The sequence below is a fragment of the Nicotiana tabacum genome, chromosome 11 (genome assembly GCF_000715075.1).
Source record: "Nicotiana tabacum cultivar K326 chromosome 11, ASM71507v2, whole genome shotgun sequence".
In the NCBI taxonomy this organism is placed as follows: domain Eukaryota; kingdom Viridiplantae; phylum Streptophyta; class Magnoliopsida; order Solanales; family Solanaceae; genus Nicotiana; species Nicotiana tabacum.
Genome location: NC_134090.1, coordinates 74,213,527 through 74,233,560, shown reverse-complemented (window position 1 = coordinate 74,233,560; position 20,034 = coordinate 74,213,527). Strand labels below are relative to the sequence as shown.

Genomic DNA, 20,034 nt, shown 5'->3' with positions numbered 1-20,034 from the left:
TTATTGAATTTAGAAATCTGAATATACTTGTTTGTTGTTGTTGTTGTTGAATCGGAAAATAGGTTTGTTTGTTGCTAAAATATTGTTCAATCAAATTTTAGTTGTTCTTTGTTGTTCAATTTGTGTTCATGTGATTTGTTGTTGAAATATTGAAGAAATCATGTTCATGTGATTCGTTGTTTGAACATTGTTAGAAATTGATCATATTGTCTATATTTTGGTTAAGTTTGATTAATTGATTTGTTATAGCTGATGGGGTAATTTGGTAAATCGCAGTACGTTTGGGGGTAAAATAGTAATTGCAATAAGGTCGGAGGGGTAGTTTAGGAATTGTACATTTTTGTAATTTTTTATGTGAAGCATGGGTGACAAAATGAAATGGGGTGGGTTGTGATATAGTTATTTAATATAAAGGGGGGACAAAACAAATTTTAGTGTGAGGGAATCTTGTATTTGTTTATGTTAGGCATGGGGGACAAAATATAATGGGGTGGTGTGATATATTTATTTAATGTAATGGGGATGAGTGGGAAGATAATGGGTTTGGTAGAGAAAGGGATTGATTTTAATTGATTAAAGGGTTGAGATTATATATAGGAAGTCTTGAAAGACACATGAAAAGACTGAAGGGAAGAAGAGAAAAAACGAAATCTGAAAAAAAAGAACAGAATACAGATAGAAAAAAAAATCTAACAGAAAGAGAATAAGAGAGAGAAAAAAGGGCTGAACATTTACGAGAGAGAAAATTCCGAAAAAATATTTAAACTTTCAAAATAAAAAAAAACTAAAAAAAAATCTCCTGCTTTCTTTCATTGTTTGAAATTAGAATTAATTGTTGTTACATCAAAGCTTGAAGCTTTTGTTTTTTTTGGGATTACTGCTCCACTGGTTTGCAAACTCTGTTCCTGGGTTGTTACTGTTGCTGGGTTGTTGTTGCTGTGTTGTACTGTTATTACTGCTGCTGATTCTCATCTTCATTTTCTTTTGCTTCTAATATCAGGTACACATCTGACACGCTGGTTATTGTAATCCGAATATGAAGCATGAATACGAAAAATGAGGAGTTGAAATTCTGAATTAGCTTTAATTATATTCTGAATTTTATTTGTATGTATAATTTGTTTAGTTTGCAAAAAATCAGAATCGTGTAGCTATTTAATACATATAGTGGAACATCCGACGATAGCTTAACGATTGAACTATCTACATATTGCCAAAAATAAATAAATGGTGTAGTAACTCCGTCAAGTAAAAAAAAATCAAACGAATAGGCCATCTAGTAGGAACTTGGTAGAAATATTGTTTAGTTAAAAAATATTGGTTAATTTCAGCATGTGAATGGTCTAGGATTAAAATTAGATTGCTACGTTTTTTTTTAATTTGACAAACTGATAGCATGCCTAGTATTATGTAACTAGGTAATAACATGTGAATAAGACGACCCATGTTTAGTTTTATGTCATACACGTTGGGCCTGGGCCTGCAGTGACAACGGACTGTCATGTTTGCATCATTTTCAGACTTTATGAATCATATTCAAAATTCATCTATAACAACTCAAGCATGTAAATAAATTAAGATATTTTTTCTTTTATTTTGTAGAGACAAATTTCAATAGGAAAATGTAAGTATTTTAGGACTGTCTTTTTTTTTTAAATAAGATGAGACGAGCCTTGCCAAATAAAATACAAATTGTGGGGCCCTCATAAAATTTAAATTGATTACTTAAACTTCGGGATGGGCCGTTTAGCAAATTTCACGGCCTTCCCCAAAGTAATAAAGCGCTAATCGCTTTAGGCGCGATATAATAATAATACATTCTTAAAAACGGGTACGCATTTATGCGACCCAAATTCAAATCCCAAAACATTGAATAAAAATACGTTCCGGATCGTGGATGCATTTTATGTGACGCAATCCAAAGACATGTTTTTTAAACGATGTTCACATTCTTTAAAAATATAATAATAAAAGCGGCCAAAGGATAAAATTTGCACATAAGTTTATAATACGTATTATATCAAATAATCAAGCCAAATATAACAGTTGAGCGACCGTGCTAGAACCACGGAATTCGGGAATGCCTAACACCTCTCCCGGGTTAACAGAATTCCTTATCCGGATTTCTGGTTCGCGGACTGTAATACAGAGTCATTCTTTTCCTCGATTCGGGATTAAAGTTGGTGACTTGGGACACCCTAAATCCCCCAAGTGGCGACTCTGAAATAAATAAATAAATCCCGTTTCGATTGTCCTTTAATTGGAAAAACCCCCCTGTACCCACCGTGGGGGCGGAAAACGGTGGTGTGACATGAGTTACCACTCCATTTTCCCTATTTCTGCTTCTTTATATCTTGTTCAGCTGTATTTTATGGTATCGGGTTGGTTGGTTTGGTTTCGGAGTGGTTTTGTAGTGAAATGAGACACTTAGTCTCTTTTGAGTAAGCTTAAGTTGGAAAAGTCAACTGGATATTGACTTATATTAAAAACGTATCAGATGTGAATTTAGATGGTTTGGATATCTTCTTTAGGTAATTTGGGACTTAGGAGCATGATCGGAATGTGTTTTGGAGATCTGGAGTAGATTTAGGCTTAAATTGGCGAAATTGGAATTTTGGAGTTTTCCAGTTGGTAGTGGAAATTTTGATATAGGGGTCGGAATGAAATTCTGGAAATTGGAGTAGGTCCGTTGTGTCATTTGAGATGTGTGTGCGAAAATTTCAAGTCATTCGGACGAGGTTTGATAGACTTTTTAATCGGAAGCGGAATTTGGAAGTTTTGGAATTTCTTAGGCTTGAATCCGATGATGATTTGATGTTGTTTTGAGTGATCCGAAAGTTGGAAAAAGTTTGAATGATGTTATAGGATGTGTTGGCATGTATGGTTGAGGTCCCGAGGGCCTCGGGTGAGTTTTGGGAGGTTAACAGACCAAGTTCTTATTTTGGAGAGTTGCAGATTTCTGGTATTTTGTTGCAGAAGATTTGCCCTTCGCGTTCGTGAAGGTATGGCCAGTAAAAGGAACGCGAACGCGAGGAGATGTACGCGTTCTCAAAGAGTAAAGTGGAGCAGCTGGTCCCCCAGAGGTTTGTACTTCGCGTTCGCGTTGGAGGTGTCGCGTTCGCGATGGTCTGGACAGTTGAAGCTCCGCGTTCGCAAGATGGGACTCGCGTTCGCAAAAGAGGATTTTGGTCAATGGAATTTTTGTGCTTTGCGAACGCAAGGCTTTGACCGCGTTCGCGAAGAAGGAATTTTTGGCCTGGGCAGAATGTTTAAATAGCAATCTTCGCGAATTTTGGTCTATTTCCTCCATTGTTGGGCGATTTGAAGCCTTTTGGGGGGGGATTGAAGAGGGAATCGAAAGGAAACACTTGGAGGTAAGATTTTTGAACTCAATACTCGATTCTATGATGATTTCTTCCCAATTAAATATGAAATTAGTGGGATTTAAAGCCTAAAATTGGGGAGTTAGGACTTGAAATTGAAGACTTTGATTTGAGGATTTGAGGGGTCGTTTGTGGTCGGATTTTGATGTATTTGGTATGTATGAACTCGTGAGAGTATAAGGATTCTAGTTTTGTAATTTTTATCGAAATTCAAGACGTGGTCCCGGGGGTCGGGTTTGGACAATTTCGAAATTTTTGATGTAATTTGATTATTTTCGCATGTGCTTCGTTCCCGTAGCATATATTGATGTCATGATTCTGTTTTTGGATAGATTCAATGCGAGTCGAGGCCGAGTTGAGAGGCAAGGGCGTCGTGGAGTAGTATTTCATCTGGTTTGAGGTAAGTAATGATTGTAAATCTAGACCTGAGGGTATGAAACCTCAGAATTTCGTACTGTTTTGATAAATGAGGTGACACACATGTTAGGTGACGGGCGTGTGGGCGTGCACCCATAGGGATTGTGACTTGGTCCGTCCCGTGGCGACTATATAGTTGCATATTTTGATATATTGTATATGATACCCATGTGTTTAGAAATTGGTTTGATAACTTGGGCTGAATGCCATATTTGGGGCCTTTATGCCGATCTGTTTAGACCCTTACGAGTATTTTTATTACTTTTCTCACTTTATTTGATTCGAAAGCATATCCTCGGTCATGTTTTACCTGTTTATTGTTTAAATTCGGTTTCATCACTCTACTTCTTAATATATGAAGATTGTTTGGGTTGAGTTTCCCTGATTTTCATTGATATGCCCGAGTGGCCGTGAGGTTAATGACTAAGAGAAGTTGATGACCTAATGGTGAGGAATATATATATGAAATGGATCGGGCTGCATGCTGCAACGATTATTATTATTAGTATTATTAGATATCTACAGAGTCGGAGTGCTGAGTGTGGGTACTGATTGACGAGAGCTGAGTCACGAGTGACTGAGAGGCTTGCCCGAGAGGCTATACTTATGAGTGATACCTTGCCCGAGTGGCTTGTTTATGACTTTGCTGCTTTCACTCTTCTTTTTATACTGGGCCTCTGTTGAAAAATGTTAAAATAATATTTTCAAAGGATTTTAACTGAAACTGGAGTTTTACGAGATAACTGGCTATTGAACTGCAACTTTTGACTTGATATTTCTGTTGAGATTTCTTATATGATTTTTAAATGTTCGTCACTGCACTCAGACTTTATTTACTTTAGTTACTTACTGAGTTCACGTTACTCCCTGCACCTTCTGTGCAGATCCAGGTGCCCGAGCATCAAAGTAAGAGCTTCTAGCACTCTCAGAGTTTTACCGGAGATCGTAAGGTAGCTGCATGACGTTCGCAACCCTGCTTTCCTCCTTCATATCTTATTATTATGTCTTTCAGACTTATTTTGTATTATTCAGACAGTGTTTTAGTTATACTTAGAGGCTCATGACTAGTGACACCGGATTCGGGCTGTGTTAGTATATTTTGTACTGGTTTCCGCACCTTTCTGTTGATTTATATATTACACATGAAGAATTTGAGACTTAATCGGTTTTAGAAAATGATTTTTATAAAAAGAATTCGATGTGGTAAATGTTGGTTTGGCTTGCCTAGCACTGTGATAGGTGTCATTACAACCGGGGTATTTAGGATCGTGACATAAGTATATGTTAAATGTGAATGACCAAATAAGGCGTTCCATAAAATTTTATACTTAAGCAGTACATCAAAAGTGGCCATTTCTGCGAAGACACGTCTACACCAGGCCCAAATGAGTATTTTGGACCAATGTACGTGCTTAATAATAGCCCCCTACTCTAGATAGTTCTGATCATTTCTAATGGATTACGTTAAAATTAGACATGAATCTCCTTCGACAGCTCTTCATGGCCTGAATATGGATTTATGTTGACGTCCAAATTTAAAGAAAAAATAACTTAAATAGTTTTTAACTCAATCGTTTAAATTAAAAATAATATATAATATGTGGATAATCGTGTATAACTAATGTATAATTTACGTTTAAAGGATTAGGCATCCAATATCCTTTTAGTTTCTTTTAACATTTGACCTAGTTTTAAATTACAACAAGAAAATATCCTTTTATTTTTGGTAAATGTTCCACTTTTTCCCACTTTAGACATGCCTTACTTTGTGATAACTCCGTAAAAACTAAAATTTCGTCCCTGAAAATAATAATCAAGACAAGAAATATAACGACAAATAAAAGTATTTATATTTTAATAATTTACGCTGATTCTTTGAACAATCTCAAGTTATAAGATGTAATCCACTAATTCTTCTCCTCATAACCGTCAATTCGAGAGCTTTGCTTGTTCTTGAATTGATGGGCCACTTGTTGTTACGAACGTTGAGGATGGAAACTTGCGGTTCATCACATGGAGATGATGACTTCTTTCTATGTGGAAGACTTACGAATTGCCACCGGAGAGGAGAAATTCTCTATGTATTTTTCTTGTTGTCTTCCCTTTTTGGCCTGGTGAAGGCCCCTATTTATAGTTGTAGGGTAAGAGAGTTTGTGATGAATACAAACCTTTTTCCTCCAATTTAATTAGTCAATTTGAGACATCAAACTTGTCGCAAAGGGTATGTGATAAGCTTGTATATAATTGATTGGACCTGTCATTTTGAACACTTGGCGACATATGATTGGTCCTTGCATTTGACTTGGCATGCTACATCATTTACGCATGTGACATGATTTTATTTGTCTCGAGACTTGATGTGCCACGTCATTTGATAAATGGCATGAACCTTGGGCTAATAAAGTGTGCTCATCCCTTGAAGGCCAACTCAATGGACTAGCCCAAATAAAGTTGGACTTATGATTTAAATCCATTTCTTGGCCTTAAATAGTTTAATTTGATTTGGTCCAACATGTTTTTATTTTGGAACTAAGACCAGATTTTACATGGTCAAACTTGAATAAAATTTGAATGTGTACAAACTCCAATAGTTTGATCGTAGTTTCATTATTACTATGTTGTTATTGTTATTTCATCATTTATTTTTGTCATCCTATTTCATTCAAAAAAGTTATTCTTTATTAAAAAAGTGCTTCGGGATATAAAAAACCCAAAATATAGATCGTGTTTCTTGAAAATAAATATTGCACATAGTAGAGACAACAACAACAACAACAACCCAGTGTAATCCCACAAGTGGGGTCTGGGGAGGGTAATATGTACGCAGACCTTACCTCTACCCTGAGGGGCAGAGAGCTGTTTCCAGGAGACCCTCGGCTCAAAGAGGCAACAAGAGACACTATATTAGTACTATCAATAGACTCATAATAAAACAACATAAAGTACCATAAAATCCATAACATAACATAAATACCATAAAAACAAAGTAACAACAATATAAGAGATATAGGAAATACGAGAAAGATGTAAGGTATTAATACACAGGAGATAAAGCCCATCATCAGTAGTTGATCAATAGCATCCTAAGACTACTTCCTAACTGGCTAGTCTCACTCTAGTGCGCTGTAACAAAGACATCACAATTTCCCTAACCTACCACCTTAATGCTCGATCTCCACAATTCCCTGTTGTTATGAGACAGCAAAGATGATTAGGGACCTAATCTTTCTTCTTCGACTTTTTTTTTAATTTATAATTATTTTATTTTAAATTTCTATTGAATGCATAAATATGGAAAATAATATTTGGAAACAAAATGAAAAAACACAAGTGGTGTGTTTGGTATAACGGAAAATATTAGAAAATGTTTTCCAAGAAAATGTTTTCTTGGAAAACAAGTAGTAATCTTATTTATTTTCCGATGTTTGGTATGCAAATTAAGGAAAATGACTTCTCAAGAGTATTCATAAATAATTTAGATATAATAAACATGAAGCCATAAACTTTCAAACCAACAACCGTCCGAACCCACAAATTTCATAAACTTTCGAACCGCTAAACTTTCGAGCGCGGAATTTTGAACCCGTAAACTTTATAATTTCTAAACATGTAAACCTCCAAACACATAAACCTCCGAACTCATAACTTTAGAACTTGTAAAATTTTGAACCTTTAAACCGATAAATAAAAAAATTAAAACTGAAAAATATATTTTAAAAAATATTTTTTTTCAGGGAGGGGGAGGGGGGCAGGGGTTGGGTGGGGGGCAGAAAAATGAAAAAAAATAGAAATTTAAAATTACAAAAAAAAAAGTTTGTGCGGGGTGGGATGGGGGATGGGTGGTGCAGAAAAACGAAAAAACAGAAATTTGAAATTACAAAAAAAAAAACAAGGTTAAAAAATATTTTTGTTGCGGGAGGGGGGTGGAGTGGAGGGATAGTAGGGTGGGTGATAACAGAAAAACTGAAATTTGAAAAAAAAAAAAAGCCTTTTTTTGGAGAGAGGGGGTGGGTTAGGGAAGGTTGAGAGGAAGTTTTGAAAAATGTTTTCTCTTGGAAGAAAATGAGTTGATAAGGAAAATATTTAAGCCAATCAAACATGGGAAAATTTCCTTCATACCAAACACACCCAAGATTATAGATTTATGTACTAATAGTAGTACTCCATCCTATCAACAATAAGTGACCAATTTGCTTTTTTGTTTTGATCTAAAATAAGTGTCCATTTATATACTCAAGAAAGAATTCAATTTGTTTTTACAAAATTACCCTTATGTACATATCCCTAAAAAGTTTTCTTATTCCTCACATTAAATATTTAATTAAGGGTAGTTTAGTCATATTAGGTATTTTTGTACACAATTTAGTATTTTCTTAATGGGCGTGTGTCACTTAATGTGGACAGGAGGGAGTATTAATCTATTACTATATTAAAAGTACGAAGGTTCTTAGCGAAATGTCGTTCGTCTTTTATACCTTTTAAAATTATATTTCATACTAGGCAAAATAGTCATTTTTTTAATATTTAAGAATAGGAATAGTCATTTAATGTTTTTCAAATATTTAGGAATTTGAAATCAATTAGATTTTGGCCATTAAATTCTTCTCTATTTGAATTATGTAATATAATAAATCTATAGAATAAGAAAATAATAACAAAGGAAAATCACAGTATTTTGTTAAGTGCTTTAAAAAAAATTGTTTGCACACTTTGAACTCCTTTTGTATTGGGAGCTTTAGTTTTTTTGAGCACTTTATTCAATTCTTTTTACGTCCAAAAAAAAAAAGTCCTTTTAGGTTTACCGATCTTTTTTGTTTGCTTTTTTTAACACATGAAAAAATCGTAAAAAAAATAAAAAATGTTTCGAGCACTTTCACTTCCTTCTGATTTTTAGGATATTTTTTTGGTAAAATTTTTACCACTTTCATACATCTTTTAGGTTTTGGAGTATGTATTTATCCCCAAAATTCAACTTTGCCTCCAAAAAAATAAAGAATACCTTTTCAAATTCATTAAAAATATTTTTTTATAAAAATATGTTTTTCGATAATAACAAATAAAGTACAAGGACAAACAACACTTATTGTTGGATTTGACAAAAGCATACCTAATGTTGAATTATACGTGCCGCAATACGTTTTCTCACACGGACAATTATATGTTGCACTTTCAAGAAAAATATTAATGTTAACGATAAGAATTTTGTTCATGACGGAGTACAAAAAGGAATATGCATCAATAACATCGTCTACAAATAGATAGTAGGTCAGATATAACAACATAACATATCGTTGTCTCAAATAATAAAATATCTTAATTACAAATAGTATAATTTACTCACTTAAAATCTTCGTTTTCGCAAGTTCAGAAGATGTGCAATTACTTTAAATAAGTGTTGCATCTATCTCGATATCAATTATTTTTACACCATATTTTTTTTATTCTATATTTTGTATACTTTTTATTGATAAACAAAAAATATGCGTGCAACACGTATACTAAAAACACGAAGCCCCTTAGTGAAATATTGTTCGCACTTTTTACTTTAAAAATAGATTTTATATTGGATAAAATTGTAACTAAATAAATTTTTTAATTTTTAGGACTTTGAAATCAACTAATTTTTTTTCTCATTTGACTTGTGTAGGAAATCCTAGTATTTAGAAATACAAAATTAAGAAAAATTATACATATATAAACCATTTTCTTATTTAAATTATTAATTATAATTCAGTTATACTGACTTATATTTACTTGCTCTTTATAATATGTTTCAACATGTCGTGATTTTGTATCACTCATTACAAATTTGACGCTCAAATAAATATAATAAACTTTTATTTTACCATCCAAGCGAATACAATTTAAAACATAATCCAGTTAAATCAAACAAGTTTTTGTCGTAAATATTCTGCTTGAGTTGAAAAATATATTTATATTAAACCTACTTTGATATAATTGTCTTAATCTACTAGCCGTTTACTTTATTGAGTTGAGCAGTTTTTTAAAATAAATGTGGATTTGAATAAAAATTATTAAGTTTGACAGAACCGGCAACTCAAATGCTAACTCGCCCCTAGTCTTACAGAGTGTTGAAGAGTTTTAAACGTGTTAAACACTACCGAAGACCTCTATGAAAGGCCCGATGAAGTTTTATATGAAAGGCAAAAATATATTATTGAGAGTAAATAGTACAAATTTTTATGCTTGTTGGCCATGAGTCACCTTAACATAGAGTGGTCCAGTAATAGCTGAGAAGCCTGTCTTTGTGGACCACATTCAATGAAACAAATTAAATGGTGAAAAGAATAGATATGGTTTTCAACACCTTTATTCTGCCACATTTATTAGTAAGATAATTTTACCCAATTCTCAAATGATTCTTGCAATGAATTTTTACCACCTATAGCAAAGATTAACACCTTATTCATTTTAAATAAATATCATTTAAAAAATTATATTCTATAGATACCTTTTAATGTTTATAGAAAAATATCTAATTTTGGTTACCTCCTACTCCTAAGCCACTAAATACGCTATCCAGTTACAATATTTTCTTTCTCTCTCTACTTTGATACAACTTTTGCCTCAGATTTCTCATAAAGAGCTCTCCAATTCCTTCACCCACCATCGCCATTAACTTAAGGATCAATTTATCAACCAAACTAAACAATCTAATCTAGTTATTTGCGGAGAAAGGATTAAACCCTAAACCCTTCCGTTGCAATTACAATTGCAGAAGAAATCCTTACGTCTCCCTGTTTGCATAGCTATGGCGAAGAACAGAAACAAGAATAAGAAAAATGGTCGTGCGGCTATGGATGTCTCCTCTGACAAGACGGTCACGGGTCCCCAAGCAGTATTAGTAATTTTTGCAACCGAAATTAAATCCAAAGGAGATGAAGCCTCCGATCGACGGCGGCGTGTGGACAGTGAGATTTAGGGTTTTTGCTCGACGACGAATTCGCTGGAAATTAGGGTTTGTTCTTGAACAAAAACGACGGAGTTTGGGGCTGAGCAACTTGATTTTTTATTAATATATTTTAATGTTTTTTCAACGTATCACGTTGTATTTTCATGTATTTCATTATATTCATTGTCTTTTTTTCCATTGTAATTCAATGTATCTCGTTGTATTTCATGTATTTCATTGTATTCACTGTCTTTTTTTCTCAATGTATTTCAATGTATTTCATTGTATTCACTGTCTTTTTTTCTCACTGTATTTCAAGGTATCCCGCTGTATTCTATGTGTTTCATTGTATTCACTGTCTCGCTATATGTCATGAATGTGTTCATATATTTTTTTTAATTAATATATAATTTATGTATTCAGATGTATTATATAATTTCTCTGAAGATTGCTATATTTTTGGGGTATTTTTCGGTTGAGAATTTTTTTTATAACTGAAAATACAAAATTTGTGTGTTATAATTGAGCTTGTTGAGTTGTATCAGGAGTCCATTATGTTAATTAATTCACTTTCCGTTTTAAAAATAGTGTAATCCCCTATTTCACGCCGTGAATACAGTCGAATACAATAATCTGTCCAACTGTAACATGTTTCACTCCATGAATACAGTCGAATACACTCGAATACAACAACTGATTAGTTGGACTTCCCTGTTTCACGCCTATTTTTGCTACTGTATTCATGAATACAATAACTTAAATACATCAAATATAACTTATAACCACAAAAAAGATATCTATAATCCATAATATAGCAAATGATATCTATAGATGACTAATTACTACTAAAAGATAGTGATTTATGAAAATTTCTTTTCTTTGACATCCCAATTCAATGGGTTGTTTGATTTGACGTTACGCTAATTGTTTGGGACTTCCTTTGAACTGTAGTGTTCTCTCGACACTATTCTTGGGTGGACATTATCGAAATATTACAGAATGGACTAGTATGAGAATTAGGGAATAAAATGTTTAGCTTTCGAGCGTACAGTTTTTGGAAGTTTTGAACTTTAGGGACTATTTGTTTTTTTTTTTTTTTTTTTTTGAAATTTACAGACTATTTGAATTTTTAACGAGGATGGGGTTTCTTTCTCAAGAAATATTTTGGGTGAAGAAGTTCTTGAGTTCCATCAAAAGTTTGACAAAGATGGTCGAGTGACCTTCTGATTATATCCATGGTTTAGTGATTTTTCCATTACAAACGAAAGATGAAAGTTGTCACGACCCAAACCGATGGGCCGTGACGGGCACCCGGTACCTTACTCGACCGAGTACCAACGTGACGTATCTTTCTTATTACATCATCATATACAAGTGACATACGGGCCTAATAGGCCAACATAATCATTTATAAACTCAAAATATAGGCCGATAAAGCCGTATAATCTTTCACGTAAACGACATATATCTACAAGCCTCTAAGAATACATAAATGTCATAAGGGTCAGGACAGAGTCCCGCCATATTAAACAATACACGTCTAAATCACACTAACCAAACAAGCAACTCCGAAGCAAATGGAGCGCACCAACATCATCCCCTGAGCAGATAGCCTACTTGGAGGGCTCTCGACCTGTCTATCGGGACCTGCGGGCATGAAACGTAACGTCCCCAGGCAAAAGGGACGTCAGTACGAATAATGTACCGAGTATGTAAGGCACATAAATAAGTACATAAGAGACATGGAAGAAATATAGAGTACATGACTCAACCTGTAAGTCTGAATAACTTTGTAAATCATAAATTACTTTTAGCTTCATGCATATGCGTATGAATGTCATGTCGTGCATCGGTACATGTTTCATAACATCATCAGCCTCTGAGGGCATCCCATCATATCATATCGGCCACGGTGGGCAAAATCATCATTGTATACCAGCTGATCAGGTGGTGGTGCGTATATAACGCCATAACCTTTTCCACATCCCATATATATATATACATACATACACATAACCTTTCCCATATCCCATATACATACATATATACGCGTATATAACGCCGTTTGAATCATATTTCAGCCACTATGGGCAACATCATCAACATATACTAGCTGATCAGGTGGTGGTGCGTATATAACGCCGTAACCTTTTCTCATATCCCATATACATATATTTACATATATACGCGTATATAACGCCATCTGGTCATGGGTCAATGTACATGTATGAAATGCATGAAAAATACGTAATAAAATCTTTCAGAGCTTCATAAGACCATCTTGCCTTTGAGTAATATCACAAAGTAAACTCTTTTCAACTTTCGTATTTTTTTCTTCTGAGACCCATGAACAGATGATAAAATATTATGACACACGAAAATTCAAGAATATAGAAATCTCTAATACTTCTATGAATAGATTCATTCATGGAATTTGTGCATTTGCACATTTCGTTCGTATCGTATGGATCATGCCAAAAAAAATAAGGAATAGCCTTAACATACCTGGAATAAGGAAAAATCCATGTGATATTCTTGAAAAGGATTACACCATACTCCATTAGAATCGAAAAATCCCGTTGCTATAATATGGAGTGACTGTCGTCCTTGACTTTATATTCTATATAATTCATTTGCCGAATGAACTTTAGTAATCATTCAAGATAATTGTCCTTGGCTTGCATTTGTATAACCAACTTATGAAGTGGGTTCTTGAATTTCATTCAAGATAAGAATTCTTAGATTGTATCTGTATAAGCCACTTACGAAGTGGAGTCTTGAAATTCATTCAAGATAAGAATTCTTGGCTTGGCATTTTGTGAACCCACTTACCAAATGAATTTGTTATAATTTCAAGACAAGTAGAGGGATAGCTATTAATCTTTCTCTTTTCATGTGTCATCTTAATAAATTGCCCAAAGTCAAGTCATCTCCAATCCCCCTTTACTTAATGCCACGTGGGGGAGGGGTTTTTGTCCCCGCCTACAATTATCCACAAATCCTTAATTGCATGGTTAATCTTCCATTAAATTAATAATTAATCAATTACTCACGTAATTAAAAATTATCTCAAATTACTTAAAATATTACCCATTTTTAACATGCCTTATACACCTTACTATCATGGCCATGTGGTACTTTATATGGTACTAGTCTATAAATACCGGGTATTTTAGCTCGGGTCATATTTTATCCCAAAATGCCAAATTTCAACGAAATTCATTTTCTTCGACTTGCTTCCTCTCTCACCTTCACGAATTTACTAATCACTTGTGAAATAGCATAATCCTTATAATCTCCAAATAATCTTATACCTGGACTGATGTCAATTACCTTACAACAAATTCTACGTACAATACTTCAGGGTGCAACATCGTCGTAACTTAATACTGCGAAATGTGATATCGCCGTAATATTGCGGGGCGTAACATTATTCCCCCTTTGGAACATTCGTCCTCGAATGTTGACTAATGCTCTTATTATTTTCATAACTTATATCTCCCGAATACTTTAGAACTTCCCTTGCTACCTAGGTGACTATTCTATGAATGAGTCCAAAGTCCAGAGCATTCCCCCCTTAGACCTCCTTCTCATACCACAACTTGTAGTCGGAATCCTTTCAATATCATAACTGTTGCTACCTTTCATCATGCAGCCTGTACAATTTTAACCTTGTAAGCGTGCCCAATCTCTAGGCTTCATATGTAGAGCTTGATAAGATGTCCCTTTGGGAGCCTATGAGTATACTGAAGTTCTTTGCTCAGTACTTTATTGAATTCACGAATATTTATCTCATCGCATAGGTCCGTTTAGCCATCCGTATGAATTTACTGCCATAACTCTTACTTTAATTTATGGTTGCTGAGGTCTGCTACCAAATCTCAGCTTACTCTCATTGCTTATTCCATATGTATAAATTTATGTCCTTTAATTCTTCCTCCTTACTGTTCATCTTTAGAATGACGACTTGACCTCATCTCATACTTTGTGACTTATGTCCATATATTGTTGATTCACCTCAGTTTTGATCCATAATCCACCCCTAATAACTAACCTTTTATGTAATATTCCTGCTAGGATTCACGTTTTATCGGAAAACATTTGAAATGATTAGATTGATCCACCTGGGGCGATACCCTGCTTTCATAACCATATCTCATGGCATCCCAAAGTGATTTACCTTGCGTAGGTATTTTAATCATGTACAATTCATGAATTCCTTTTTTTTTGAAATTACTAAATCGAAGGCCCAAACGTCATCCTTTATCTATCACAATTATATCCTCATTTTATTACCAAGTCAACATTTCATTCCTTCTAAATGCTATTAATCATAGACTCATTTGAGTTTATTAAGGCTATAGTGAGCTTTGTATAACATAGAGAATCCATTAGCTCCCTTGTTTTCATGGGCCTAATCCTGAATAATAATCCATTCTCGTCACCTTTTCACTCGCCTTTTCTCGTTCTTACATCCTATCATAAAACTTTATCGCTTTACAATACTTTAGCTTGCGACCTATACATATCTATTTATACTACTCATAATCTTCCTTCAACTTGCTTGAATTTCCTTGTGTTATTTTAGAACATCAAGCGAGACATCACATCGTCTCTAATTATTCTTTACTTTCTTAACTAGATCTGTCAGTATTTAGAAACCATAGGTTGGAAGACTTGTCGTCAACGTTGCCGCTATCACTCCTGGTTATTGGATCCCCGTGCTTATAGCCTTCTATCCGAAGTATGGATTATTCACGATCTTCTACCTTTGAGTATCTCGTACGTTATTCACCTTTACCTTACATACCTTAAAATTTCGCATCGTATCTCCTATCTTTTTCCTGACCTGGCTTCCACCTAGGTGTAATTCACATCCATAACTTGAAGTTCTATTCTACATACACAATCTGATGGGAGCTTTTACTGACTTCTTATAAGGCTGGTACTTCTTCTTAACTGGCTTTCTTGTAGAGCCATTATAGATTATGGTTGTTATGTTATTTCTCTTGAACATCTGATATTAAGAGTGATTCTTTCATGTTCTCAAACACAACTTCTATAATTTTTCTAGGTCCAATAATCACACTCTTTATTTACTTGGGTGATGTAATTCTTTAGCTTTCTCTTCCTTCCGATTAGCCTTTATGTAGGCTTAAGCTATGTTCCGATCTGTGGCTCATGGTATCAGTTATTACCTTAGCCTTTCATGGGCGTTATGGAATATCCATGATACAATCTTCTAACAATTCAATCCTTTGTCTATGCCCTAGGCTCAATTCTTTTTTTTTTTAACTTATACCGGAGTCTTCTATGGTTGTATGATTGTCAACAAGTATAGTGCTCCAAAATCTTGAGTGCATCCTTAACGTACTAACTCTGGATCATTGATAGAATGATTCCTTTCATTCCATCTCAGCTTTCTTTAAACGTGTGCAATTACTTTTCCTGGTTTTTCTGCCCCTTGTTGAATGCATACATAACTCATCCTAGTTCCCACACATGCCAGAATTTTTGTGCAACTCATATAGTCTCGAATATTATCTTCGATCTTTCTCCCCGTTCATTAGCCACGGTAGGGGCCACTTTCCTTTAGAGTGCTTACAATGTTGTTGTGAGACTATTGTTACACGACCTTTTCCTTTTTAGGTCGTTGTGCTTAGGTTGAAGCCTTCTTCCTTATTTCCTGAGCTAGTCTTTCATTATAGTATTTAGGTAGCAACCTTGATTCATGTAAAGTTGTGAGCTTATTATGGACCTTTTGATGTCCTTCCTTGCCTATAATTATCCGTAGTTGCTTACCTACGTGCTGTTGTGCTTGTAGGGTTGCTTCTGAACTGATATTTTGACTGTCTCCCCAGTGGCACTCTCTTTTATTCCTGTAACATTCATATGATACCTTTAACTACCCTGACTCCTATCTGAATATATTTCAAGTATAATAACATTATTGCGAAGATGAATTCACTATATTGGGTCTTAGTATGTTTATCTTACACGATCTGTTGATTCGTCTGTAACCTCCTGTTTTACCGTAACTACGCTCTTCCTTAATCAACTACTAACTACTCGTTGGCCCATTCTCATATAAATATTTCACATAATCTTTCTTGGGTTATTTCCTTTGTCTTAACTTACGTCTCGTGTTGGCTCCTTATTTATCCATAACATTCCGGGCAGGAACGCCTCACTTTTTCTCCTTGACGTCGTGTTTTCATAATGTTCTGGGATCGTAGCCTATCTGTAGGCTTTGAATAGTGCAATCTCATCCCTTTCTTATTTTTATTGCATTCTTCCTTTACCTCTTCATCGTAGCCTATCGTAGCCTATATGGAACCACTTAATTCTGACTTAACACCACATCACTCTATATTCCCCTCTTTAGGGGAGTACTAAAAGTTGAAGCCACGAGGATCTACCTATAGATGTATTACCTCTTCATCTTTGGCGTCGTTTCTCAACATCAATGATCCTTACTTGCCTTGCGGCAATTCTTCTGTACCAAGGATGACAAATTCCATTACTCGCGAGGGTGACACTTAGCGTAACTGACACATACAGTCTCTTAAGCTTAATTTTTCTCACATTGCTTGCTCTAGGGAAGCGTATTCCTGAATAACCATTCTTTGAGTTTCTCATGGATCTTCTTCTGTTGTCTATTCTGTTACCTCCAGAACGAAATATGAAATTCCCATGATGCTGAGTACTTTCCAATCATTCAGTCCATAATTCATATTTAGTTTATCTTGTTTACCAGTCCATACTGATTTCTATTACTCTAGGGTCTAGCTTTTCCTGTTGTTAATCACGTTAGAGTCGCGAACTCATTTCCCGAAATGAGGATATGACTGTATGGCCTATACTCTTTTATTGTCTTAAGGCCCATCACTTTTCGTCTCTTTCTTCATTTTACTATAGGTTGTGTGACACTTTACCATTGTCATCCATGTGTCACATCTTACTCATAATTCTTCCTTATCTCTCTTCTCATTACTCTGCTAATATTTCTACCGATCACTTTCTTTTGAAAAATTTCAACATGACATTCTTTTGCTTTTAGCTCCCCTTGCTTCATCCATTGGCTCTTCGGGTTGCCAAACATTCTCGTTCTACTAGGTATGGGAGCCATACTAAAGTAATATTTATCCCTTTAAGGCTTCCAGTGCTCATATCTAGCTTTAATATTTTAGGGGGCACCATCTAGGTGTCTCACGAGGAGATCTACTAGCACACTTGCAATATCCTTTGGAAATGTCAACTAACACAAATAATCCATTCACCATTTTGGTTTACTCTAACCCCAGCTAAGTCCTGATGTTCCGTCCTTTTCTTAAACTACACCTGTTAGCCCCTATATGGCTTAACTGAGATAGGTACGGCCAATTGTACATATCTCTGTTGCTGTTGAGGGTAACTCTTAATGCTTATATTTTTCTACCGGAACTGTAATACCGATAATCTTCATTAACTGGGCGCCTCGTACCCTTTTCACCTTGCTTCTTTTACCTCTTAAAAGCATTATCTTTTACCATAAAGGTGGATAAATATTCTTTCCTTAAGGTCCCTTATCAAGAGGCTTACACCTTTCAGTACACCCATGATTTGCTAAAGACCTAACATTTACTTATCATAAGCAAAATGCAAAATCGAGTTCCTTTAAATCAATAATCCCACAGTTGTATCCCTTATCAATCGTCTTTCTGAATTTAGGCATCGTTTTATTACGAATAGAAGTTCGGGACTTGAATTCTTATAAGTGAGCTCTACAACACGATCTAGAGTAAGAAGAAAGAGTGACAGTCCCAAATGCCCTGTAGCCTCCTGCTTATAAGTGTGGTGCACAACACACCCATAAACAAGACTCTACTAGACATGGCTTGTAGACTCCCTAGGACAGAACTGCTCTGATACCACTTCTGTCACGACCCAAACTGATGGGCCGTGACGGGCACCCGGTACCTTACTCGACCGAGTACCAATGTGACGTATCTTTCTTATTACATCATCATATACACGTGACATACGGGCCTAATAGACCAATATAATCATTTATAAACTCAAAACATAGGCCGATAAGGCCGTATAATCTTTCACGTAAACGACATATGTCTACAAGCCTCTAAGAATACATAAATCTTATAAGGGTCAGGACAGAGTCCCGCCATACCAAATAATACACGTCTAAATCATACTAACCAAACAAGCAACTCCGAAGCAAATGGAGCGCACCAACATCATCCGCTGAGCAGATAGCCTACTTGGAGGGCTCTCGACCTGTCTATCGGGACCTGCGGGCATGAAACGCAGCGTCCCCAGGCAAAAGGGACGTCAGTACGAATAATGTACCGAGTATGTAAGGCACATAAATAAGTACATAAGAGACATGGAAGAAATATAGAGTACATGACTCAACCTGTAAGTCTGAATAACTTTGTAAATCATAAATTACTTTTAGCGTCATGCATATGCGTATGAATGTCATGTCATGCATCGGTACATGTTTCATAACATCATCAACCTCTGAGGGCATCCCATCATATCATATCGGCCACTGTGGGAAAAATCATTATCGTATACCAGCTGATCAGGTGGTGGTGCGTATATAACTCCATAACCTTTTCCACATCCTATATACATATATATACATACATATATACGCGTATATAATGCCATTTGAATCATATTTACCTATATATGCGTATATAACGCCGTTTGAATCATATTTCAGCCACTATGGGCAACATCATCATAATATACCAGCTGATCAGGTAGTGGTGCGTATATAACGCCGTAACCTTTTCCCATATCCCATATACATATATTTATATATATACGCGTATATAACGCCATCTGGTCATGGGCCAATGTACATGTATGAAATTCATGAAAAATACGAAATAAAATCTTCGGAGCTTCATAAGACCATCTTGTCTTTGAGTAATATCATAAAGTAAACTCTTTTCAACTTTTGTATTTTTTTCTTCTGAGACCCAGGAACAGATTATAAAATATTATGACACACGGAAATTCCAGAATATAGATATCTCTAATGCTTCTATGAATAGAGTCATTCATGGAATTTATGCATTTGCACATTTCGTTCGTATCGTATGGATCATGCCAAAAAAAAAGGGATAGCCTTAACATACCTGGAATAAGGAAAAATCCATGTGATATTCTTGAAAAGGATTACACCATACTTCCTTAAAATCGAAAAATCCCGTTGTTATTATAATATGGAGTGACTGTCGTCCTTGACTTTATATTCTATATAATTCATTTGCCGAATGAACTTTAGTAATCATTCAAGATAATTGTCCT

At 35.0% G+C, this 20,034-nt stretch overlaps 1 long non-coding RNA gene across 1 annotated transcript; it reads right to left on the bottom strand.

Annotated features, from left to right (window-relative positions):
• Positions 1–12,104: 12,104 nt before the first annotated feature.
• On the bottom strand, positions 12,105–13,569 carry LOC142166530 (uncharacterized). Its single transcript, XR_012696940.1, has 2 exons — positions 13,219–13,569; positions 12,105–12,360 (listed from the first exon to the last, which is right to left on the bottom strand). It is a non-coding gene; the product is annotated as an uncharacterized LOC142166530 (long non-coding RNA).
• Between the last annotated feature and the right edge of the window lie 6,465 nt (positions 13,570–20,034).